Source organism: Cnephaeus nilssonii (genome assembly GCF_951640355.1).
Source record: "Cnephaeus nilssonii genome assembly, chromosome: 17".
Classification (NCBI taxonomy): domain Eukaryota; kingdom Metazoa; phylum Chordata; class Mammalia; order Chiroptera; family Vespertilionidae; genus Cnephaeus; species Cnephaeus nilssonii.
In genome coordinates, this window is record NC_137088.1 from 50,335,959 (window position 1) to 50,358,302 (window position 22,344).

Here is a 22,344-nt window from a genome sequence, read left to right on the forward strand (position 1 = left end):
TGTACTGTTTTGATATAAGAAGGTTTCCATATTTTTTCTTTCAGTAAAAATGAAAGTCCCAATCTACTTTTCAGCTGATAGATCATTACAAATAATTTTTGGTGGGCTGAGACATGTCACTCAGATGGAATTCAAAGCAATTAATGATATTACTATAACAAAATTTCAGTTATTCTCATCTACTCATTTATGTGAGCAAGCATTCTCAAGACATATAGAAAATGAAAAATGGTAATAGAATTTATGTTGAATCATGTCTCATTGCAGACATAAATAATATTTCTCTCTCAAATATAAATGAAGTTAATTCAACACATACATTTCTAATAACAATTTAACTTTTTTAATTTAAAATTATTTATTAAAATTTATAATACATTTATGTTGTTTTGGACAAGAATACATTCATAATATTTGTAATGATCACCAACCCAAAAGAAAATTTTGATACTTAAAGCATTAGGGTCACTGGTAAATAAAAAGTCAAGCAAATTTAGATATATATTTTTGTTACAAAGAAATATAATAGGGTGACTGATTAAATGCCTTCCATATCTATACTAATAAGAGAAATATGGTAATTGACCATCACCTCACGATGCACACAGCCAATCAGGAGGAAATATGCAAATTAGTGGGACAAAGATGGTGGTGGCCACGGAGCCAGCCGGAGCGGGTGGGAAGCTTGGGTCACCCCCAGCGACAGAGGAAGCCAAGCTTCCCACCCACCTGGGCCAGCTGCCGAAGGAGGGGCCTGGGGGCGGCGGCCACAAAGCAGGCAGGAGCCAGCGGGAGGGTTGGGTTGTCCGGGCCAGCCGCCGAGGGAGGGGCCTGCAAAAAGCCCTCAGCCCCTCACCCAGGCTGGCCACGCCCCCTTGGGGTGAGGGTCCCCACTGCGGGGGGGCATGGCCAGCCTGCAAACAGCCATCAGCCCCTCACCCAGGCTGGCCAGGCACCCCAGCGGGGACCCCTACCCTGAAGGGAGTATGGCCAGCCTTCAAATGGCCCTCAACCCCTTACCCAGGATGGCCAGGCACCCCAGCAAGGACCCCCACCCTGAAGGGGGTGTGGCCAGCCTAAAAACAGCCCTCAGCCCCTCACCCAGGCTGGTCATGCCCCCCCAGTGGGGACCCTCACCCATGGGGGTGTGGCTGGCCTGCAAACTGCCCCAGCCCCTTGCCCAGGCCAGCACCATCCCCAGTGGGGACCCCCACCCCAATGGGGGCATGGCCGGCCTGCAAACCACCACAGGCCCCTCACCCAGGCCATCCCGCCCCCCAAGGGAACTCCCACCCTGATCCGGGACACCCTTCAGGGCAAAGCAGCTGATCCTCACCTGTGCACCAGGCTCTATCTATATATGCTAATTAGACTGGGAGACCTTCCAGATGTTCTTCTGGACAAAGCCATGGTGGCGGGGCCAAGGTAGAGGCGGTTAGGGGCCAAGAGGGGAGGGCAGTTGTGGGTGATCAGGCCAGCATGGGACGGCAGTTGTGGGTGATCAGGCCGGTGAGGGGGGCCATTGGAGGTGATCAGGCTGGTGGGGGGGAAGTTGGGGGTGAGAAGGCTGGCAGGGGGGCAGTTGGGGGCAAGCAGGCAGGCAGGCAGGTGAGCAGTTAGAAGCCAGCAGTCCCAGATTGCGAGAGGGATGTCCGACTGCTGGTTTAGGCCTGATTCCTGTAAACTGGCAGTAGGACATCCTTCGAGGGGTCCCAGATTGGAGAGGGTGGAGGCCGGGCTGAGGGACACCCTCCCCCCCCCCCCCCCGTGCACAAATTTCGTGCACTGGGCGATTAGTCTATAATAATAAAAGCATAATATGCTAATTAGAGCAGACGACCTTCTGGACAAAGCTGGGGGAAGCCCAGGTCCCAGGTGCCAGAGGGAAGCCTGGGTTCCTGGTGCCAGAGAGAAGCCGGTGCTAGCAGCGGGGGGGGGGGGGGGGGGGGGCGGGGAGGGGGGAGAGGAGGAAGGTCTACTCCTGCATGAATTTCGTACATTGGGCCTCTAGGTATAGTCATAAAAAAGGATGGGCTCCTCGATGAAACTTACTTAGCAGATAACAGATAATTTAAAAATGAGCCTGCATCCTAAAGGTCACAGAGGTGGTGAGGACCAACATGATGCCATTGCAGCTACACAGGGCAAGCCTTGCCAATTCCAATCCCACCACGATGGTCTGTGATTGGGGGCGGAAGAGAGGGCTATTAGACCCACCATTCATTATGAGTTAGCAGGTTAAAGCAAATCCACAGTGTGAGCAGATCTTCAAAAGGTGGCTTATACCTGAGAAAACTCGTAAAAACTAGAAAAACTGCCCTGGCCAGTGTGATTCAGCTGGTTGGAACATCGTCCCTTAACACCAAAAGATGGCAGGTTTGATTCCCAGTCGGGGCACATGTGGGAGGCAATTGATTGATGTTGCTCTCTGTCACCTTTCTCTAAAATCATTTTTTTTTTAAATCTAGAAAAACATTGGTTCGTATGTTAACAATTTGAACCAATCTATTTATTCAGAAAGAGGGCTACTGATCATTACTTGGGCATTTCTGTTCTTGTTATCATCTATTCTTTGTTGTTGTTTTGTGTTTTGTTGTTTGCTTGTTTTTTAAATATATTTTACTGATTTATTAAAGAGAGGAAGGGAGAGGGATAGAGAGTTAAAAACATGAATGAGAGAGAAACATAGATCAGCTGTCTCCTGCACACCCGCCACTGGGGATGCACCTGCAACCAAGGTACATGCCCTTGACTGGAATCGAACCCAGGACCCCTCAGTCCACAGGCCAATGCTCTTTCCACAGAGCCAAACCAGTCAGAGCTGTTGTTTTGTTTTTAACAAAACACTCATTTTTCTTTGTTCTGTGATTTAGGATTCTCCAAGTCAAATAACCTTAGTCTGAAACAACAAAGTTACCATATGATGCTGACATGAACTAACTCAAGCAGTTTAAAGAAGTCAGGTATCGTTCTAAGCTAAAAATTAATTTATCATCTGGCTCTGTAATCCTCTAGGACATGGAATTACAGATCAGACACAGATAAGATTAATGTGTGGGAAAGTGATGAGGATGGTCATGGTGTTGATAGGACAACGATAATATCAACTAGTATTGATTGAGTTTCTACTATATGTTGAGCTTATCTATAATAATAAAAGCATAATATGCTAATTAGACAAGACAGCCTTCCTTCCGGACAAAGCCGCAGGAGGTGGGGGCCGAGGCAGAGGTGGCAGAGGTCCCCCGCCATGGCAGCGGTGGGCGGGTCCAAGGCCCTTGCACAAATTTCATGCATCGGGCCTCTAGTCCTATCTAATAAAAGAGTAATATGGAAATTGACTGTCACTCCAACACACACAATGGCTGCCCCCATGTGGCCAAAGATGGCTGCCCCCATGTGGACACAAGATGGCCGCCACAAGATGGCCAGCAGGGGAGGGCAGTTGGGAGGGACCAGGCCTGCAAGGGAGGGCATTTGGGGGCAATCAAGCCTGCAGGGGAGGGCAGTTAGGGGTGGCCAGGCCAGTAGAGGAGGGAAATTGGGGGCGACTGGGCCTGCAGGGAAGGGCAGTTGCGGGGAACCCAGGCCTGCAGGGGAGAGCAGTTGGGGGTGACCAGGCCTGCAGGGGAGGGCATTTGGGGGAGACCAGGCCTGCAGGAGAGGGAAGTTGGGGGCAACAGGGCCTACAGGGAAGGGCAGTTGGGGGGGGACCCAGGCCTGCAGGGAAGAGCAGTTGGGGGGGACCAGGCCTGCAAGGGAGAGCAGTTGGGGGTGACCAGGCCTGCAGGGGAGGGCAGTTGGGGGGGACCAGGCCTGCAGGAGAGGGAAGTTGGGGGCAACAGGGCCTGCAGGGGAAGGCAGTTGGGGCGGACCAGGCCTGCAGGAGAGGGAAGTTGGGGGCAACAGGGCCTACAGCGAAGGGCTGTTTGGGGGACCCAGGCCTGCAGGGGAGAGCAGTTGGGGGAGACCAGGCCTGCAAGGGAGGGCAGTTGGGGGTGACCAGGCCTGCAGGGGAGTACAGTTAGGAGTGAACAGGCTTGCAGGGAAGGGCAGTTGGCGAGGGGACCCAATTAACAGGGGAGAGAAGTTAGGGGCGATGAGGCTGGCAGGGGAGGGCAGTTAGGGGTGACCAGGCCTGCAGGGGAGGGCAGTTAGGGGTGATCAGGCTGGCAGCGAGCTGTTAGGCATCAATCATGCTGGCAGGAGAGTGGTTAGGGGATGATCAGGCTGGCAGGCAGAAGCGGTTAGGGGCAATCAGGAAAGCAGGCAGGCAAGCAGTTGGGAGCCAGCAGTCCTGGATTGTGAGAGGAATGTCCGACTGCCCATTTAGGCCCGATCCTGCTGGGATCGGGCCTAAACGGGCAGTTGGACATCCCTCGAGGGGTCCCAGATTGGAGAGGGTGCAGGCTGGGCTGAGGGACACACACCCCATGCACGAATTTTGTGCACCAGGCCTCTAGTTTAATATAACAACCATAACTTATATTATTATTCACATTTTTTGGATTAGAAAAGTGAGGCTCAGTTACCCAACTCTCCCAGGTCACATCCATCACTAATAGCCAAAGGGTAAAGAACTAGAACCCAGGTCTCTCCAAATCCAGGACCCAAATTCATAACCACCATGCAAGAAGGTCCAAAATCCTGTTCCAGTGGCTCTCAACCTTTCTAATGCCGCGACCCTTTAATACAGTTCCTCATGTTGTGGTGACCCCAAACCATAAAATTATTTTTGTTGCTACTTCATAACTGTAATTTTGCTACTGTTCATGAATCGTAATGTAAATATTTGTGTTTTCCAATAGTCTTAGGCTCTACAGCAGTGGTTCTCAACCTGTGGGTCGCGACACGAGATCTGAATATGAAGAGAAGTCTAGGGTTATAGGGGTTGGTTTCTCCTTAGCCAGCGATAGACAGTATAGGAGTTGTCCAGGAATCTAAGCCAATCTGTCTCAGCCACCTCCATCCTCTAACTCCATAGCACACTGCCTAACACAGTGGTTCTCAACCTTTCTAATGCCGCGACCCTTTAATACAGTGCCTCATGTTGTGGTGACCCCCAACCATTTGCAAGCAGTTGTGAGCAAGTACAGACAGACTGGGGCCAAGCTTATCAATGTCTATTTTTAAAAATATCTCTTTCTACTGAATATTCTTGACAAGATTGTACACTTTTAAGTGAAAATCTGAATGTCCTTAGGAATAACTTAATGTTAATGATGCTGAATGACACAATAGCAAGAAAATCAGGTCAAACAAAAGCTGCCTAAGTGCCTCCTTGTGCAGATGAATGCATGCCAGTTCCCAGAGGCAGAAAGGCCACCTGGATGGTGCAGGATTGTGGAACTGAGATGTCACACCTGGTGACACCATAGTGTCACGTTCCTCTGAGTACAGTTTTAAAGCCAATCTCCTGCCTGGATCTCTGTGGAAGGATGCTGAGCCATTCTCAGATCTCGTGTCAAATAGTGACACTGTGAGGCGTTACTCTTTTTCATATTAATGTAAAGTAGGTTTTTAAAAATATCTTAACAGAGCTGACAGAATGCTCTAAGGAGTATCTAGTAAACACCAACCCACATTTTGGTGGATCCTTGTCACGGCAAGTTTGGTTTAAAGCAACTGCTCTAGGAGTTAAGGAGAATCAATGCCTACCTTAAGATACAGTAGCAAAGGAAGGAGCTGTTACTCCCAACTGCTTTTCCCTGAAAGGAGAGCGGGCTGAGCGAAGGCATTTCATGGACAAGCAGCATTTGCCACGCAGGTGCGTAGTGCACAGCGGCCCACATTCGCTCATGCCCAGTGCATCCCCAGTTTTCCATGTTTCCCATCAGCCTCAGCACAGTCTTGAGAGAGCGGGAGAGCAGCCAGAATCAGCCCCCTTCTGCAGTTTCCTTTAACTCACCTTCATTGAGCCCAGCGTTGGAAAACGAGGCCTTGGGAGATGAGAAGCTTGCCTGTGGTCAGAGGACAAGTGAATGGCAGAGCGAGGGCTCCGACTCTGAGGCTAACGACCTTAAGGGCAGGGGCTCAGCTCCGAGTCCTGGGTTGTAATCCCCCTGCATGACCTACTGTGGAACAGTGGGAGCCTGTTACTTCATCTGTAGAATGAAGTTGGTAGCGGTGCACACTCACAGGGCTGCCGACAGCAAAGGAAGAGCTCGCGCCTGCAAAGCACTCTGCACAGGGAAAGGCACCGGAAGTGATAAGTCAGCAGCATCTGTTGTAACACTATTGTTGTCGTTAATGTTAATTATTCTCCTGCCTGTCACTGCGTGGTCCCTTTTTTTGGAGGGAAATTGCAGCCACCCTCCTGTGACTGTCAGCAGGCCTCACAGTTCTGCTTTTGCCTGGTCTCTCCACCCCAGGCAATGCCTCCCCCATGTCCCCCAAGGGTAGAGCTTGATTCAGGACGACTTCTAAGACCCCAGTTGATAGGTTGAGCATCCAATTAACCTTTCTGTTCCTGGAGCTCCACTCCATCAGGTCACTGGAAGGTGGATCTTTACACCCCAAACAAAATAAGGCTCCTCATTCTCAAGTCCAGGCTAAGACCATCACCAAGGGAGGAAAACAGGTGGCAGGCGCCGAGAGAGGTGCTCAGAGAATCGAATGCTAATTTCTATCAACTGCATCTTTACCTGGCTGTCATCAGAGATGGAAATCAGACTTTGCAGTCTGAGCTTTCTGTAAATTGCTGAAGAATCTCCCCCTTCCCTCTCAAATCTCCCCCTCCTCTCTCTCTCTCATCATCATCATGTCAGTTTTACTTCATGTCTAAGTGTATTTTATTTTAATTGGTAGTAAGTATGTTTCCACAGGCCAAGCAGCGCGTATATACTAGTATTGGTGGATTAGTAATTATGGCTCTGCCGCAAATGAGTGACAGGAAGCAAGTAGCTGGACTTTGGTAATCTAGGGAGGAAGCGTACCCTGCTAGAAGCCAGGCACTCCCTCCCCAGGTCCCAGTGGGAATGCTGATACTAAAGACAGCTCCAGAGCATCTGATGGTTGGCGAGAGGATGAGTGGAAGAGACTGGACTTGAAGTTCTGCCCAGGTACACTGTGTCTGATGCCAAAAATAATAACATCATTTGAAGCCCCCAAAGTATACATCTTGTCAGTCACAGGCACGCCTGTTGGAATCTGACACTCTAGTGATGTGTGTGTGTGTGTGTGTGTGTGTGTGTGTGTGTGTGTTTCTACCTCCTCACTCTTTGAAACAAGAACTATTGACATTACAAAAGGGTATGGACCTAACCTTAACTGATTCTTAATCTAAATATAATCTATACATTTTGCATCAACAAATACATTTTTTGCAGAATTGGCACCACAAATGGAGGCAAATAAATTAATCTGTTTAAAGTGTTCCCAGCACACCATCAACACATTTTATCGGATTTTACATCCTCAGCTTCTTTATGTTTATCAGATTCTATTTTTTAATTTTTATTGAGTTTATCGGAGCCAGTGGGTCAGAGGATAGTGGAGAATTTCTGTGTAAGCCCCATTCGTTTTTGTCAGATTCCCTCTTATTCCAGGGAATTCATCATTCAGTTAGAAAATTCAGGACCTGGTGGAAACTTAGCAAAGCCCACATGTGTCTTTCCTGTGTATTTCTTTTCTCATTTAAAGAACCATAAAATGTGAAATGTAAAAAAAAAAAGAAAGAAAGCAATGCAAAATGCGCCTATTCCATGCCAAGCACCCCCAGGAGAAACCATGTCCCCTTTCTGATAGAGGCCAGGGTTCTCAGCTGGGGGCAATGGCACTTGGTAGGCAATGTCTGGAGACATGTTTGCTGTCACTCCTGGTGTTGCTGGCATCTATTGGTAGAGGCCAGAGATGTGGCTAAGCCTCCACAGAGCACAGGAGCACCCACCACAGCAAAGAATTACCCGGCCCCAAATGTCAACAGTGCTGAGGATGAGAAGAAGCGTGGTCTACAGCAACAGCCAGCAGTCATTGAGTACCCACTGCGTGCCAGGCACCGCACAGCACTTTGTACATGTCTTCTTTTTAAATCCTTAAGCTAACCTTTTGAATTTGGTATTTTAATTCCCATTTCTGAGATGAAGCAAATGAGGCTGAAGGCATTTAAAGGTCTTGCCTCAGGTTACTTGCCCCAGAGGCAATTCAGGTCTATCTGACCTCACCTCAGAAATTGCTTCATTTTTTTTTCCTGAATTCTTCCACTGTTGTGGAACTCCCTACCCCTCACTGAGTTCATTTCTCTTGGTCTATGGACCTCACATCTGAGTCTGGGCTACCCACCCTTAGGCTCCCTGTCTCCTTTTTCCCCTCTCTATGCCTACTCCTTCCCTCCCTCCCCACCACACACACAAAATTGAAACTTCAGTTTTGTAGCCTTTATTCAAAGCTCTGCCTTCTGTTCTAGCTGAAGGGAAATGGTGCTACCCCAGTTTTTCAACCAATTTTAGGTGTTACCCCTGAAAGAACATTTCTGTTTTCCCAGAAGACTTGGAGAACTTCTACACTGCTCCCGGCTCCATCTTCAACTAGGAAATGTGAGCCAACGTGAAGGTTTCCAAGCAATTCAGGGAACTAGTGAAAACTCGGGGCTGCCAGTCATTTCAACAACAAGGATAGGGGCAAAGGCATTTCATTACTTAATGAATAGCTATCTATATGTTTTTAATTTGTCTTATATTTTTTCTAGTACCCTTAGACATTACTGGCTTTTAGTTTTTGCTTTTCAATCAAACAAGTTTACGTGGTGCTTCCGTTTTCCTCAGAAGACGAAGCTCTGCCTTGGACTCAAGAGTAGCCACACCTGGTTAGGCCCCTGGGCCCACGCCTGGTGCTCAGCCTGGGGACACACAGCTGAATGAGACCTGGCTCCCAGCCTCATCAGACCTGCCTCATTCCCATCACCATCACCAAAATCTGCCATGGAGAGTCAGGGGCCACTGCTTAAGAGCTCAGGTTCTGTATCCAGACCACCTGGGCCCGAATCTGAGTACCACCTTGTATCATCTGTGTGACCTTAGACAGGTTATAGAACTTCTCTGTGCTTCCTTTTTTTTTTTTTTTTTTTTTTTTGCGGTGGGGGGGGGGGGGGGGGCGTTGCCTGGGAAATAGAGATAACAATGATTGCTAACATGAACGTGTTAGTCAGATTAAAGGATTATTGTACCTAAAGCATTAGAACAACATCAGGTACACAGCAGGTGCTCATTAATTTGAGCCATTATTTCCACCAGCCTGGTATTATTATTACCCTGGTCCATACTGTGCTTTTATGTAGCTGGTGTCTGTTAATCTCCGTGAAATGATTGGCTGAAAAACAAGTGGAGAAGTACAAACTCCATTGACTTTCTCATCTTGAGAAATGCTTTGGAGGGTTTCTTGTGGCACGGTTAACATCAAACACTCTTTCTTATTATTATTGATTCTTTGAGCTCCAAATTCAGCATAAGCTGCTGTCATGACATACAAATGCAATCAGTCCCACGATCTCACCCTGTCCCCAACCACTCAGTGTCCTCCCTTTAGCTCCCCCTTCGGCGTGCTGGTACTCAGGCCTCATACTTGAGGGAAGGAGGGGAATGAACACAGCTTCATTAAAGTAACCAGGCTCCAGAGAACAGGAACTTGAGTCCCTTATCAACTGGCAAAGCTGAAAATAGCAGGAGAGTGTGAAGAGCACAATTGTGTAACAGGAAGAAACTGGAAAATGTGATTGTTTGGAGGCATCCAACTGAGAAACTGGGTCAGACGTTCACCCTCCTCCTATCAGGTTTTGAAAGTGGTGAGATATTTCCCACTCCACTTCCCCCACCCAGGATGGCAAAAATACCCTTTCTCTTTGCTAAGTTTATGTCTTTGATTTCGGAACAAGCAGACTCTCACACGGCAGCTTTGGATCGCTGGGGCGCCTCAGCAGTTTAAGGGTGCCTTGCTCTAAGACCCCTGGTTCATTAAACTTTCAAATAATGGGCATGAAGTCCAGAGCTTGAATCATTTTGCATTCTTTCTCCCAGCTGGGCATCTTCACTTCCATTGCTTATTAGCAGGACCCAAATCAAAGCTATGAAGCCACACAAGGAAGTACTCCAAAATTTGCTCAGGTGTGCCCTCACTGGTGTGGCTCAGTTGGTTGGGCGTTGTCCTGTGCACTGAAAGGTTGCCAGTTCAATTCCTGGTCCCAGGGTAGGGGGCTTGCAGGAAGCAACCAATCGATGTTTCTCTATGGAAAATTTTTTTAAAAAAATTTGCCCAGGTAACATGGAGGAAGTGATGAGAAAGTGACTCTAGTAAAACTGGCTTGGATCCCTTATGAAGGAAAATGGTTTCTGGAAATACCTGAGAACTTGGCCAAGATATGATCTCACACTCCCTCAACCACCTACCTCTGAGACCTGGAACTTTGCATCCGCCTCCATGTTGTTCTCAACTGTCTAAGAAATAACGAATTGATTCCTATATTATCTCAAGAAATAACCAGCTAAGCCTGAATTTCCATGGGTTTTATTTGAGGCCTAGGAGTCCACTGGCAAATTGACTCGCCACACCTATGGACAGAAAACTATGTAGATATTGACAACCTAGAAATTAAAAGACAAAAAGTATATATTATAGTGGAAAAAGAACTTAGCAACATTTCAGTCGAGGCTAGAGGAAACAGAGCTTAAATGTCATTGTTTCAGCTGCCATTTATTTTTGAGTGCTTTTCATGGGCCAGAAAGTAAATAAAACAAAAGTAATCTTGTTTCATTTTTCCAAACACCGTTAAGGTGCCCATTTTACAGATGTTGGATCAGATTTACAGAGACTGAGTAACTTGTTCGGTGATGCACAGTGAGTGAGCCTCCAGACATGCTCGTCCCCACTGTGCTATGCCTCCACCTCATCTTTACCTGGGAGGAGGAAAATGAAAATCCAAGAACGTCCACCCTGGAGCTACAAGTCAAATCAATAAGACAAGACAAGACATAGCAGGATATAAAAGCACAATAGAAGTGTGTTTGTTATTACCAGTATAGAGACATCATGTAGGAACCCACAGGAAAGAGCGTGTATGATTGACTTGTGAGGTCAAAGAAAGTTGATGGGGTCCATGAGACTTGACAAAGAATAGCAACTAGCTGGATGGAAAGGAGAGTGTTTTGAACATCTTAAAAATAGGGGTGTATAATGTAATAGCAGACACTAGTTTGGCCTGCTGGCTTCCTTCTCTAGGATAACCAGCCCTCTCCCTCTCACATAGCCTTGCTGGACTGTCGATCAGTAACATAAGAGGTCAAATGACTCAAGCCCGGCCATCAAAGTCTCCTCTGGGGTTTATCTCTGGAGTGAAGTTCTTCCTCCTCTGAAACTGCTAGGTAGAAGATGTGAGTCTAAATGGTGCCCACATTGTGCACAGTGTGGAAGGACTCTGTAAATAATAAAGCTAAGCAGAGATACACAGCTCCTAGATATGGAGAGAAAAAAGGTGGAGAGAGAGAAAAACACACCAATAACAACAAAAATAAAGATAAAAATAAGCACGTGGATTTGGCCATACCTGAAGCCACACACACTCTAGACTTTCCAGTTACATGAGCTACTGGATTTCTCTTTGTGCTTGCTTGTTTGATTGGGTTTCTAATACTTGCCAAATGAAATGATTGTCATCAATACATCATTTCTACTTCTTTGTAAAAAAGTTATAAGAACCCATATATCAAAAGATAGTTATTGATATTCAATAACAGTTCTCTAGTATGGTTGTTGTTAGGTGCTAAGGCACATAGTAAATGCTTAATAATAGTTTATTTATTTATAAGACCAAGAGAGAATAAGATAAAATACTGGTAGTCTGGTAGTACTTCTATATTCGTTATTATTTAACACTAGCTTTTTCTTTTTATTGAATTTATTGGGGTGACATCCTATATAATAAAAGAGTAATATGCAAATTGACCCTAATGGCAGAATGTCTGGTCGCTATGATGCGCACTGACCACCAGGGGGCAGATGCTCAATGCGCTTCCACAGGGGGAGCGCCACTCAGCCAGAAGCTGGCTCATGGCTGGCCAGCACAGCAGTGGTGGCGGGAGCCTCTCCCGCCTCCGAAGCAGTGCTAAGGATGTCCGACTAATGGCTTAAGCCGTTAGTCAGACATTCCGTGAGGGCTCCTGGGCTGCCAGAGGGATGTCTGACTGCCAGCTTAGGCCCAATGCCCTGGGGAGCAGGCCTAAGCCGGCAGGTGGACATCCCCCAGAGGGGTCCCAGACTGTGAGAGGGCGCAGGCCAGGCTGAGGAACCCCCCTCCCCCCCCCCCCCCCCCCGCAGAGTGCATTAATTTTCGTGCACCGTGCCTCTAGTTGGTTAATAAAATTATATAGGTTTCAAGTGTACAGTTCTGTAATACATTATCTACATATTGTATTGTGTGTTCGCCACCCAAGTCAAGTCTCCTTCCATCACCATTTATCTGCTTTTACCCTCTTCTACCTCCCCTCACCCCCCATTTCCCTCTGGTCATTCACCATACTGTTTTCTATCTATAAGATTTGTTTTGTTTTTTGTGATGTTTTGTTTTTTTTCTTAATCCCTTAACTCTAGTTTTTTTTTTTCCATTTGTAATAGCTTCACAATATCCCATTATAGTGAGATAACATGAATTATTCAGTCAATTTTTCATTGTTGGACTTTGAATTTTTCATGGCTCTGAATTTTTCTCTCTCATAAACAATATTATGATCAGCCTTGCACTTCAATTTTGACACATTTTTTTATTGAATTTATTGGGGTAACATTGGTTCGCAAAACCACACAGGTTCCAAGTGCACAACTCAACAGAATATCATCTGCCCACTGTGTTGTGCACCCACTACCCCAAGCAAAGTCTCCTTCTGTCCCACAACACCCCCTCTTTGCCCATCTCCACTGCTCGCACCCCCTTTCTCTCTGGCTATCACCACACTATGGTCTGTTGACACACATTTTAAATCATTTCTTTCGGATAAAACCCTGAAATCTATTGTCTTCCTGATTTTTAAAGCTCAAGTTTCTGTTTTAAACACCTATAAAACATATCCCAACAGATTACCCCCAATCTGAATGAAAAATTTGGATTTCAACTTTTGACTCTACCCTAAACCCTGCAATATTGGAGAAGAGAAATTTTAAAAATATATATAAAAAAAAAGATCTACAAAGAATTTTCTTCCCAGAGAGGAAACATAATTTTTTTTTAAACTTGTTGTAAGAAGGTTGCCACTGAAATATTTGCTTTGAAACTTGAGACACTAAGGGGCAGAAAATATTCAATCAAGTCACGTTTAAGTATGCGGAAGCTCAGTCTTTAATCACCAGTGAGAAGTCCCCACAACAGGCATTAATCTGCATGGCAGCGAAAGCTTAGTCCAGTGCTGTGCTCTGCATACCCCTACATTTGGCAGTGTCCTGTCTCACTGAGGCTCGGTAAGTGAAGTTCAAGACCATTAATTGCTCCTCTGGGCACAAGCAGAAGAAAACACACATGCGAAAATTCCATGTGATGAGTTTTTAAATAATGGGATGCTTTGTCAGTTTCACCCTGGGCTGTCCCCAGTGTATGTGGCAAGCAAGCCAGCAGATGGTCGGGGAACAGCAATGGCGGTAGGCGTCTTGGCCCAGCCCCGCCCGCTGCAGTGGGCCTCCCAAGAGCTTCTGCATAAACGCGGCGATGCCTTTCAAACCCCAGGTAAGCTGTATCCCGCAGCCTTTCCAGTTTTAGTTTCATTCTTTTTCTTTCCTTTATTTATTTTTAGACTTGTTCTGTAAATTGTTGATTCAGGATTGAAAAAACCCCAAGACCAAACTACATGGGATTAATGTCCCTGATTAGAAGATCCGACTGCTTGGGACCCTGTTCTGGGCTTTCTGACATCCCGGTGCCTTAAGGATTGGCAAAATGATAGTGAACAGACCGGGTGAGGGGCCGTGGAGAGAACTGATTCAGATTAGGTCAAATTTATGGAGACTTTTGATGGAGTGGTCTCCTACCTTCTGACTTCCATTCTGCCATCATCATAAATGCAGCTGTGTTTAGGCATTAGCCACCTCTGCTTTATAGAAATAGACTCCTCACTCCAGCATTGGAGGCCGGCCTAAGCCACGACCCTTCACCTACTCTCCAGAGCCATCTTAAACCATTCCTTACAGCTCGTGTTTTAGCCAAACTGAACTGCTTACCATTCCCTCAGCATGCTGCATACATTTCTATTTCTGCATAGTTATTGAGTACCTGCCACCTGAAGGTCTTCCTTCCCTCCCCCATCTCAGCCTATCAAAATCTGACTCATCCTCAGAGAACCATCTCAAAAGCTATCTGTTCCATGAAGAATTTCTTCACCGTCCACATCCTTCCTTCTGAAGATATATGAATTCTCCCTCCTCAGACCTCCACAGCTCTGTGTGGAAGTCTTTGTGTGTAAACCATTCCTGCTTTGTACATTAGTTAGATGTGGTTTTGTCTGATTCCACCACTAGACATTAAACATCTGAAGGGTATGCACTATTTCTAACACATTGTAGTTCTCTAAAGTCAGTACTAAAAGTGAAATTAATGACCTTCCACACTGGTCATGAAGGATAGGATATGTGTAAGCATTCGTCGAGTTCCTACTGTGTGCCAGGAGCTGTAGTTAGCACTGGCTGTACGTAGCAAATGTATATTCCAAAAGAAACAGAGAAAATGTGGGGAGAAGCTACAGTGTTTGGACAGGTTCAAGCCTCGGACTAATGAGAGGGCATAGTCCTCTCATTGCCACGTGCAAATCCCAGCTTGGAGGGCACAGCCCTCCCAGCACAATTATAGCCAACAGCTCTAGTTGTAAGTTTGAACCTATGGTCAGAACACGTGGCCCCACGTGCCTGAGTGAGATAGGCTTCAAGTAAACAAAGCTCGATCAGATGCATGTAATTGAGTGGGATTGAAACCCACGAGAATGTTGTAAACATCTTGACCACGCCCTTACTTTGCCTCGTGGCATCTGCTATAAAATAAAGACACGGCTTGTGGGCATCGACGCTGTCTCTCAGAGAAGCAGCGTCCCACCGAGACCCAGCTTTCATTCTCTTGTCTGTCTTTTCTAAGCCTTTCACCACCCCCACTCAGGATCACCCTTGGCCGTGCCGACGCAGCACAAGAAAGAACTCCCCAAAATACAAATACGCACTATCTAGATCTGGGTCTAGAGATATTGGAGGTATCCACTGGGACTGCTACACTTTAAGCAACAGAACTTCGAAAATCCCGATAAACATCAACTTAAGACAATGCCTCACCTCAGAAGAAACTGAGCTTGCTATTTCAAAGTACACACGGCATCGTATTAATCCTTGCTCCTCTTTGACAAGTGAAATTTGCTTTAATTCATACCTTTCAGTTAAAAGAAGTATTCATAATTGTGCTTCATCAAGGTGAATTCAATTTTTTAAACTTCCGAAGCATCATTTCAGCCTCTGGTTACTGCTGCTTCTCTGCTTCCTGGTTGTGGGAGGTGATTTGGTAAATATGTAATCAGAAAACTAAAGAATTACTCTTGTGTAAGAGCCATTCTCTTAAAGACATGAATATGGATTTCCCCCAGAGAGGAGTAGAGAATTGGTAATATTCTGTTTCAAAATTCAGGTAATTTCCAAATGCTTGTAAAGTAACAGAAACCTCTTTTCTACTATGTCTAATAAAATAAAGCCAATTCACAAAGATGTTTAACTCTTGCTGATATAAAGTAATTTGGTGATAGACTATATATGAATGGATTCCTGAGGTGGGTGGAAGATAAGTCAACTTATTTCTCTAAGACAAATGAAATTTTCTGGAGAAAATATTTTTCTGGCTGGACCAGGTGACCCCACCCACATCTGTGATCGCAGGACAATGCCACATTTTTACTTTTCTGTATGTTTCAGTTTCCTGTGCTGGAAAATGAAAATCTTGAAAATAGGTCTAGTTTTGTTGTTTCTGAAGAACCTTCAGTAAGTAGGAAATAGCAGGAATTCAGTAAACGCTTATTAAAGGAATGAACTCCAAGCTCCAATTTGCATCTACATGCTTCCTTAACTATAATTCAGACTTTTAGTTTAAGCTAATCATACATATATCTGAGACATCTTTATGCTGCCATATGTCCACTTTCGGTTGTAATTCAACTTAAAATCTTTCCAATTGATTCTACCTGTTGAACCAAATTGCTCTGACAGGCTTTCATTTTCATCAATATTCCAATTCCGTCTATGCTTTTTTGGTATATCCCCTTAACTGCCTCTTTTGCTGTGAGATTATTCAAACTCTCCTCTTCTGTCTTAAACATTGTTCTTGCAACAAAGCTCGATGCCTGCTGACATAGGGTAAGGCGTTAGGTAGGCATGCTCACCTAAGCCTGTGTCTCTCCATCCTCTTTTGCTCTCTCATTTAATCTTTATCTCTCCAAACCAGAAATACTCCCTTTCCCCAAAGCTCTTGAATTAGGGGGTAAGGTCAGAAATTAAATGTTATCTCATCATTCTTGTTTGGAAATGTGGAATCCTCACTGGTTTGTGAAAGTGGGAAATAGGGATCCATTTTCCCCATCTAAACCTGAACAATAGCTAAGTAGAAGTGAAGGGATAGATTTAAATGAGAACGGCTCTTATTAAATCAGCCCAAATCAAAGCTGATTTTACTGCAGGAACTGTACGCCTGACAAGGTGTAATTATAAAAACTTGATCTCCTGCTGCCTTTATGCATATTCACTTTATGAACTTAGACCCCTAGAAGCCTCCCAGGACTGCCTTCCCATTTTTAATAAGCACTGAGAATGAGGCGCTTCCTGAAGGAATTAAATGAGGGAAGAGTTTTTTGTGTTTTGTTTTGTTTTTAGCTTAGCAACAACATTAAGGCAGCTAATCTGCTGGTTGTGTGTGTGCTCTAAGAGCTACAAATGAAGTGAACCTCTGGAGCGTCAGCAAAGGCCTTATGGTTTGACAATTAGGGGAACAACTGATCCATCGGGGGGGGAAACGAACTTATTATTAATTGCAACTTCTAAATAACATCGCTGGGTCTCTGTGCAATTGCTGGGAATACTTGTCTTTGGGAAAAGGAGGGTGTTTCCGAGAACTGTCCGTAGATTTGGTAACGCAGAGCCCGGGCTACCAGCTGGACCAGGGTCCAGTTGACGAGTTGCTGTAATGGGCCACACAAAACCAGCCAGGTGAGGGGAGAGCCGGAATCAGCTCAGGCTGGCAGGTGATCACACCTGCTCATCCCACGTGGCTGCCAACCTCAGCACTCCGCTCTGCCAGGTTGAATCACACTTTAGGGAGCCTCTTAAAGAAGGAAGCCAGGGCTGTTGAGAGGCTGGTTTCTAATGCCATTTCCCCCAATCGCCCCCCCCCAAAAAAATAAAAATTAATGCTGTGACGCCCTCAATTCTATGAGTTTTTAAGAATGTAAAACTGCGGATAAAATCATGAGTGCTGTGAGCAGCTTTGAAATCATTCCTTTCTTCACCCTCCGTCTTACCAATAGAGGCTCAAAGAAGTTGTCACTTGCCCACAGTCACTCAGCTTGTTCCAGAAAGCTCCATTATCGCCTAGCACATCCAAGGCCATGCAGAAAGGGCTCATGCTGCCACCCTGCAATCCCATTATTCCACGTCAGTCTGGTTCAGGGCAGAGGTTGGGTGAAAAGGATTATGGGTTGTGCTGTGAATTTTCTTGTCCTCATTTATGTCAAGACAATAGCTGACTTTGGGACAGGATGCCTCCACCGAAGCTGGGATAGATTTAACTCTATTTTGCAAAGAATATTTGCTTCCAACATGCACTGGGTTTGGAGCTCCCAGGTGGGTGCATTAGTTGGTGAAGCCATTAGTTGAATGTCAGGGCTATTTTTCTTTTCCCCTCTTAGAATCTGGGCTCTTTTCTTTCCCTGCTGTGGATGATTAAATCTAAAATATTTATGTGGCTTTATAATAACTAGTCAACATTTCATGCACCTGATATTTGCCAAAGTGCTTGACAGTCAGTGTTTATTAACATGAAAATAATTGCTAAGATCTGAACTGTGACATTTTGGGGGGCAAGTCCCTTTGGGGCTACACAGGATGTTCCTGGGAACTTTGTTGGGGCCAGTGATTCTGAGTGAAATTTATTGGCCAAATTCTGCCTATGGCCTCAGACTTGAAGGTCCCCCTAGCTTACCAGGCTTTGTCCCAGGAATCCTGAAGGACAGTATGATATTATGCATCCCATTCCCTCATCAAGCGTTTACTAAGGATCAACTAGGGGTTTGGGATGAAGAATTAATACGACTGCCCAGATCGGGGTTTGGTGTTCCTGCCGTGATGCCTGGGGTCCAGCCTTAACTAGAACTGGACAGGAGGTGGCAGGGACCAGGGGACAGGAGGTGAGGGCATGGGGGGATGTGAAATCTGGCACAGGCTGGGGACATTTGGTTGTCACCACTGGAGGGGGTACTACTGGCACCTAGTGGTAGAGGCCTGGGATGCTGCCAAACATTCTAAGGTGCAGGATACCCCAGCACAAAAAAGAATTTTCCATTTCAAAATGTCAGTCATGTGGGGTGGAGAAACCCAGTGTGAGCCTTATTTCTGTTATTATTATTATTTCTGGTTCCACATCAGCCTGCCCCACTATATTGTAAGATCTTTGAGTGCAGAGACCATTTCTTTTTTTTTTTTTTTCTTTTGCTATATCCTGGCATCTGACACATATAACACAACTCAGTACCTAGTGTTGAGTGAATTAGTGAAGACGGTAGCCTGTCCCTCCGGGAGCCCATGATTCCAGGGGTGGAGGTAGATAAATGGTCAATTCAGGGATAAAATATGTCTGGTCTTCAAAGTACAGTAACGTGAAAGCTCTTTTGTGTGGCCTTATAATTTATCACTCAGATAGATACCCTTTTGCTACTCAAAGTGAGCTCTTTCAAATGATTAAGGCAGGACAGCAGGTGACACCTGCAGCAGGCCATCCCACACAAACCAGGACACATGTCTGGTAACCCTGGCCTCGGCCCACACACGATGGCACACCCACCAGAACCAGGTGCCAATGGGTCATGGAATTCAGCATCACACCAAGAGCTATGTATGAGATATCTAGAAGGTTCCATTGGGGGCTGATGATGTTGACATGACATATCGCAATGCAAAAAAAAAAAAAAAAGCTAAGAAGAATAAATAAATGAAAGTCTGTGAGGGATTTGTTCTTCATTCCAGCCCTTGATTTCACACCCAGCCTTTGCTAAGTGCTCCGAGATCGAAACTTTCTCTACTGCTTCTTGAACCTCCACCCACCAACTCTCCAGCCTCCGGATTTTCCTTCTTCCGTGATCTCCCGGCTCCCTTTTTTATCACAAAGATGTACGCTGTCTCAGCTCGCATATCCACACCCATTAGCTTTGCTAAGCCACCAAGGGGTCCTCCCTGCTCAGGAACCAGTGAGAGATTGTAGGTACAAATAGCCTCTCCCAGACATGGTTCCCACAGCTCCCAGCTGCACTGTGGCTTCAGACAGAACGGCAGACTTAATCCGACCTGGGGTGTGGGCAAAGCTTCGCAGAGCAAATAATATGTAAGCAGACTCTCAGTTTACTCTAAAGACACTTACCCATCGAGCCCATAGACACACAACAGAAGGTCTGGGCCTCCTGTTTTCTGGGCAGGTGGAATTCTCTTCATTCAGCAGTGAGCATACCTTGCTAGGGGGTCAGGAAGCTCTGATGCAGAAACTTGCTGAAGAGTGAATTAAAGACTAGGTGAGGTTCTGACTTCTCCAAGCCTAGACTTCGAAAGAAACACTGAGGCTTCGAGTTAACGTTCTTTTCCTTTTGTACTAAACTCTCTTTCAGCAAACAATTGTTTATCATCTTTAGGGCAGTTATTGTGGAAATCAGTGCCCACTTCTTTATGATCCAAAGTGTCATGGTTTTATTAAGAACAAATATTAGTGAGAATAAAGGTGCTATGTTTAATTTTAGGTAAAATAACTTTCTTCATTCTGTAGTCCCATCTGACACACTACTGTGGCAGAGACATCCCCAGCTGAGACTGTAGCATACATTTCTTCCGAGACTGTAGGTTAAGAAGATCCTCCTCGGCTCCAGTTCAGCGGCACCCATCACCTGGGTGTAGATGTAGAGACTTCCCAGCTTTGTGAGTTTGATACCAAGTGAACCTTTCAGATGAGATGCTGCTGGTATTTGAGATACTCTGTTCCAGCCGGCTTTCTGCGAGTCCATGAAAGAAACACCAGATGGTGATTTGTCTGAGGGTAAGGGAACTGGTGCTAATTTTAGAACAGTCTTGGCCATTTCTCTTACCCAAAGCTAGGAAGGGAATTCTCAGTTGGAATGACTTTCCAAGTTTCAAGAAGTAGCTGTTTGATTTCCTTAAAAGTGTGCCATCATTCTGCTTAGCAGTATGTCGGGCCAGACCACAGCACTGCATGCAGAGAACGCATCATCTATGAGGACAAAGGTGGGCCTCCCAAACCTGTGGCCCACTGACCCACTGAGGGTCCATTTCCACATTCACTCTACCCCTGAACACCTCCTTTTTTAACTTGTCAAACTGGTTGAACCTGTTTTTAAATCTCTGGTTTAAACTGTCAGGTGGCAACTACCAAAAAGGCTCACGGGTGAGGAGAAGGAAGTGTAAGTTAGTGAAACAAAGACTGGGGGGACCTGGGCCTGCTGGCACTTTGCGAGACAGATGGCTGTGCAGATGCACTCTCACCCTCCCTGCAAGGTAAACTGTGAACTGTAAACTGTGAACCAGGGAGCAGCAGGTGGCTGGGTAAACGCAAGCCTCCACGCTGCCTGAGTGTTTACAGTTCCATCTCAGAGACTAGAATCTAGTCTCGATCTTCCTTACTGAATTCAACAGGCAGTTGCTATTGAGCAGAAACCATGTGGAAATGCGAGGCTAGCCTCTGAGGCCCAGAGACAGGGTACCGTCTTCACTAATTCATTCAGATCTGAGAGTCCTGGCTTTAGGGCTATGTGATTCACTGTGCCACGGGCCAGAATGCTGGAAAAGCAAATCGTCGTGTAGGAGGAAAGGAGAAACAAGGGATGGATCCAACCTGAGAACTGGGTTGAGGAACAGATGGTCAAGTGTGAGAATGAAGGTTGGGCTTCTATAGTCAATACACTCGGAAGCTTCTTCCAAGAGAAAAGACATCGAATAAGGGGCCAGGTGCAGAAGAGGACAGAGGGAGAGTGTGTGTGTGCCTGTGTGAGTGTGTGTGCATATGTGAGTGTGAGTACGTGTGTGTGTGTGTGCGCGCGCATCTGCTTGTATGTGTAAGGGTGGGTATGAGTGTGTAAGTGAGGGTGTGAATGTGTGAGGGCAAGTGTAATTTAGAGGTGAAGGCCCTGGAAGATGAGGCTGTGGGAAGAGCCTACGTTTACATCCTATAAAAAGTCCTCTGATGCTTGCTTCCTCTTCAGAAGTAAAAATAAAATTTAAAAATCCCAAGGCAGGATGAATACTAAGACACTTATTCAATTGGAAGTTTTCAGTTGGAGAGGGGTATTAGTAAACCTGTGTTTTTAAAAGTTTATGTTGCCCTGGCAGGGTGGCTCCGTTGGTTGGAGCACAGTCCCATACACCAAAAGATTGCAGGTTCAATTCCCAGTCAGGCCATATGCCTGGGTTGCTGGTTTGGTCCCCAGCCAGGGTGCATGGGGGAGGCAGCTAGTCAATGTTTTTCTCACATTTCTCTCTCCCACTGTCTCTCCCTTCCTCTCTCTCTCTCAAAATCAATAGAAACATATTCTTGGGTAAGGATTAATTTTTTAAAAAAAATTTAAATAAAAATTTAATGTTAATTAAATAATTTGCTGGGAATAGCGGTAGGGGGCTGATTTGGAGATGATTGAAACAGTCTAAAAAAAAAGCAGTAATCATTACACAAACTCTTTCATGAGCACTTTCTATATGCCAGGCATGAAACCAAGTGCTCCGCATACATTATTTCAGTACAGCTCACAGAAATCCTAGGTATTTTTATTCCCATTTCAGATGAGTCCTGAGGTCAGTAACGTGACAGGTAGTGGCTTAGCCAGATGTGAAACCAGATCTGTCTGATCCGAGGCCTCTGCTGGTAACCACCACCTTACACTATCCCATGGCAAAGTGGGAGGGCGGGGCAGGGAGGGGGGACTTACGCAGGCTCCCGGTGGAACCTGGGAGTGTCTGTCAGCCAAGCTGGTCCCTGCCAGGGCAGGAGTAGGGCTGGAGATGAGGAGCTCTTTTCACACGAGGAGTGGAGGACACCCATGTGGAGAGAGCAGCAAAGAGCGGGGATGTGGATCTGAGATGTGTGTGAGG

General features: G+C 45.9%; 1 protein-coding gene across 2 annotated transcripts in view; it reads left to right on the plus strand.

Annotated features, from left to right (window-relative positions):
• SYNPR (synaptoporin) overlaps nt 1-22,344 on the plus strand; it is a gene marked incomplete at both ends in the record, with an annotated part of 279,199 nt that overhangs the window by 238,363 nt on the left and 18,492 nt on the right. The gene's annotated exons all lie outside the window — the stretch shown is intronic.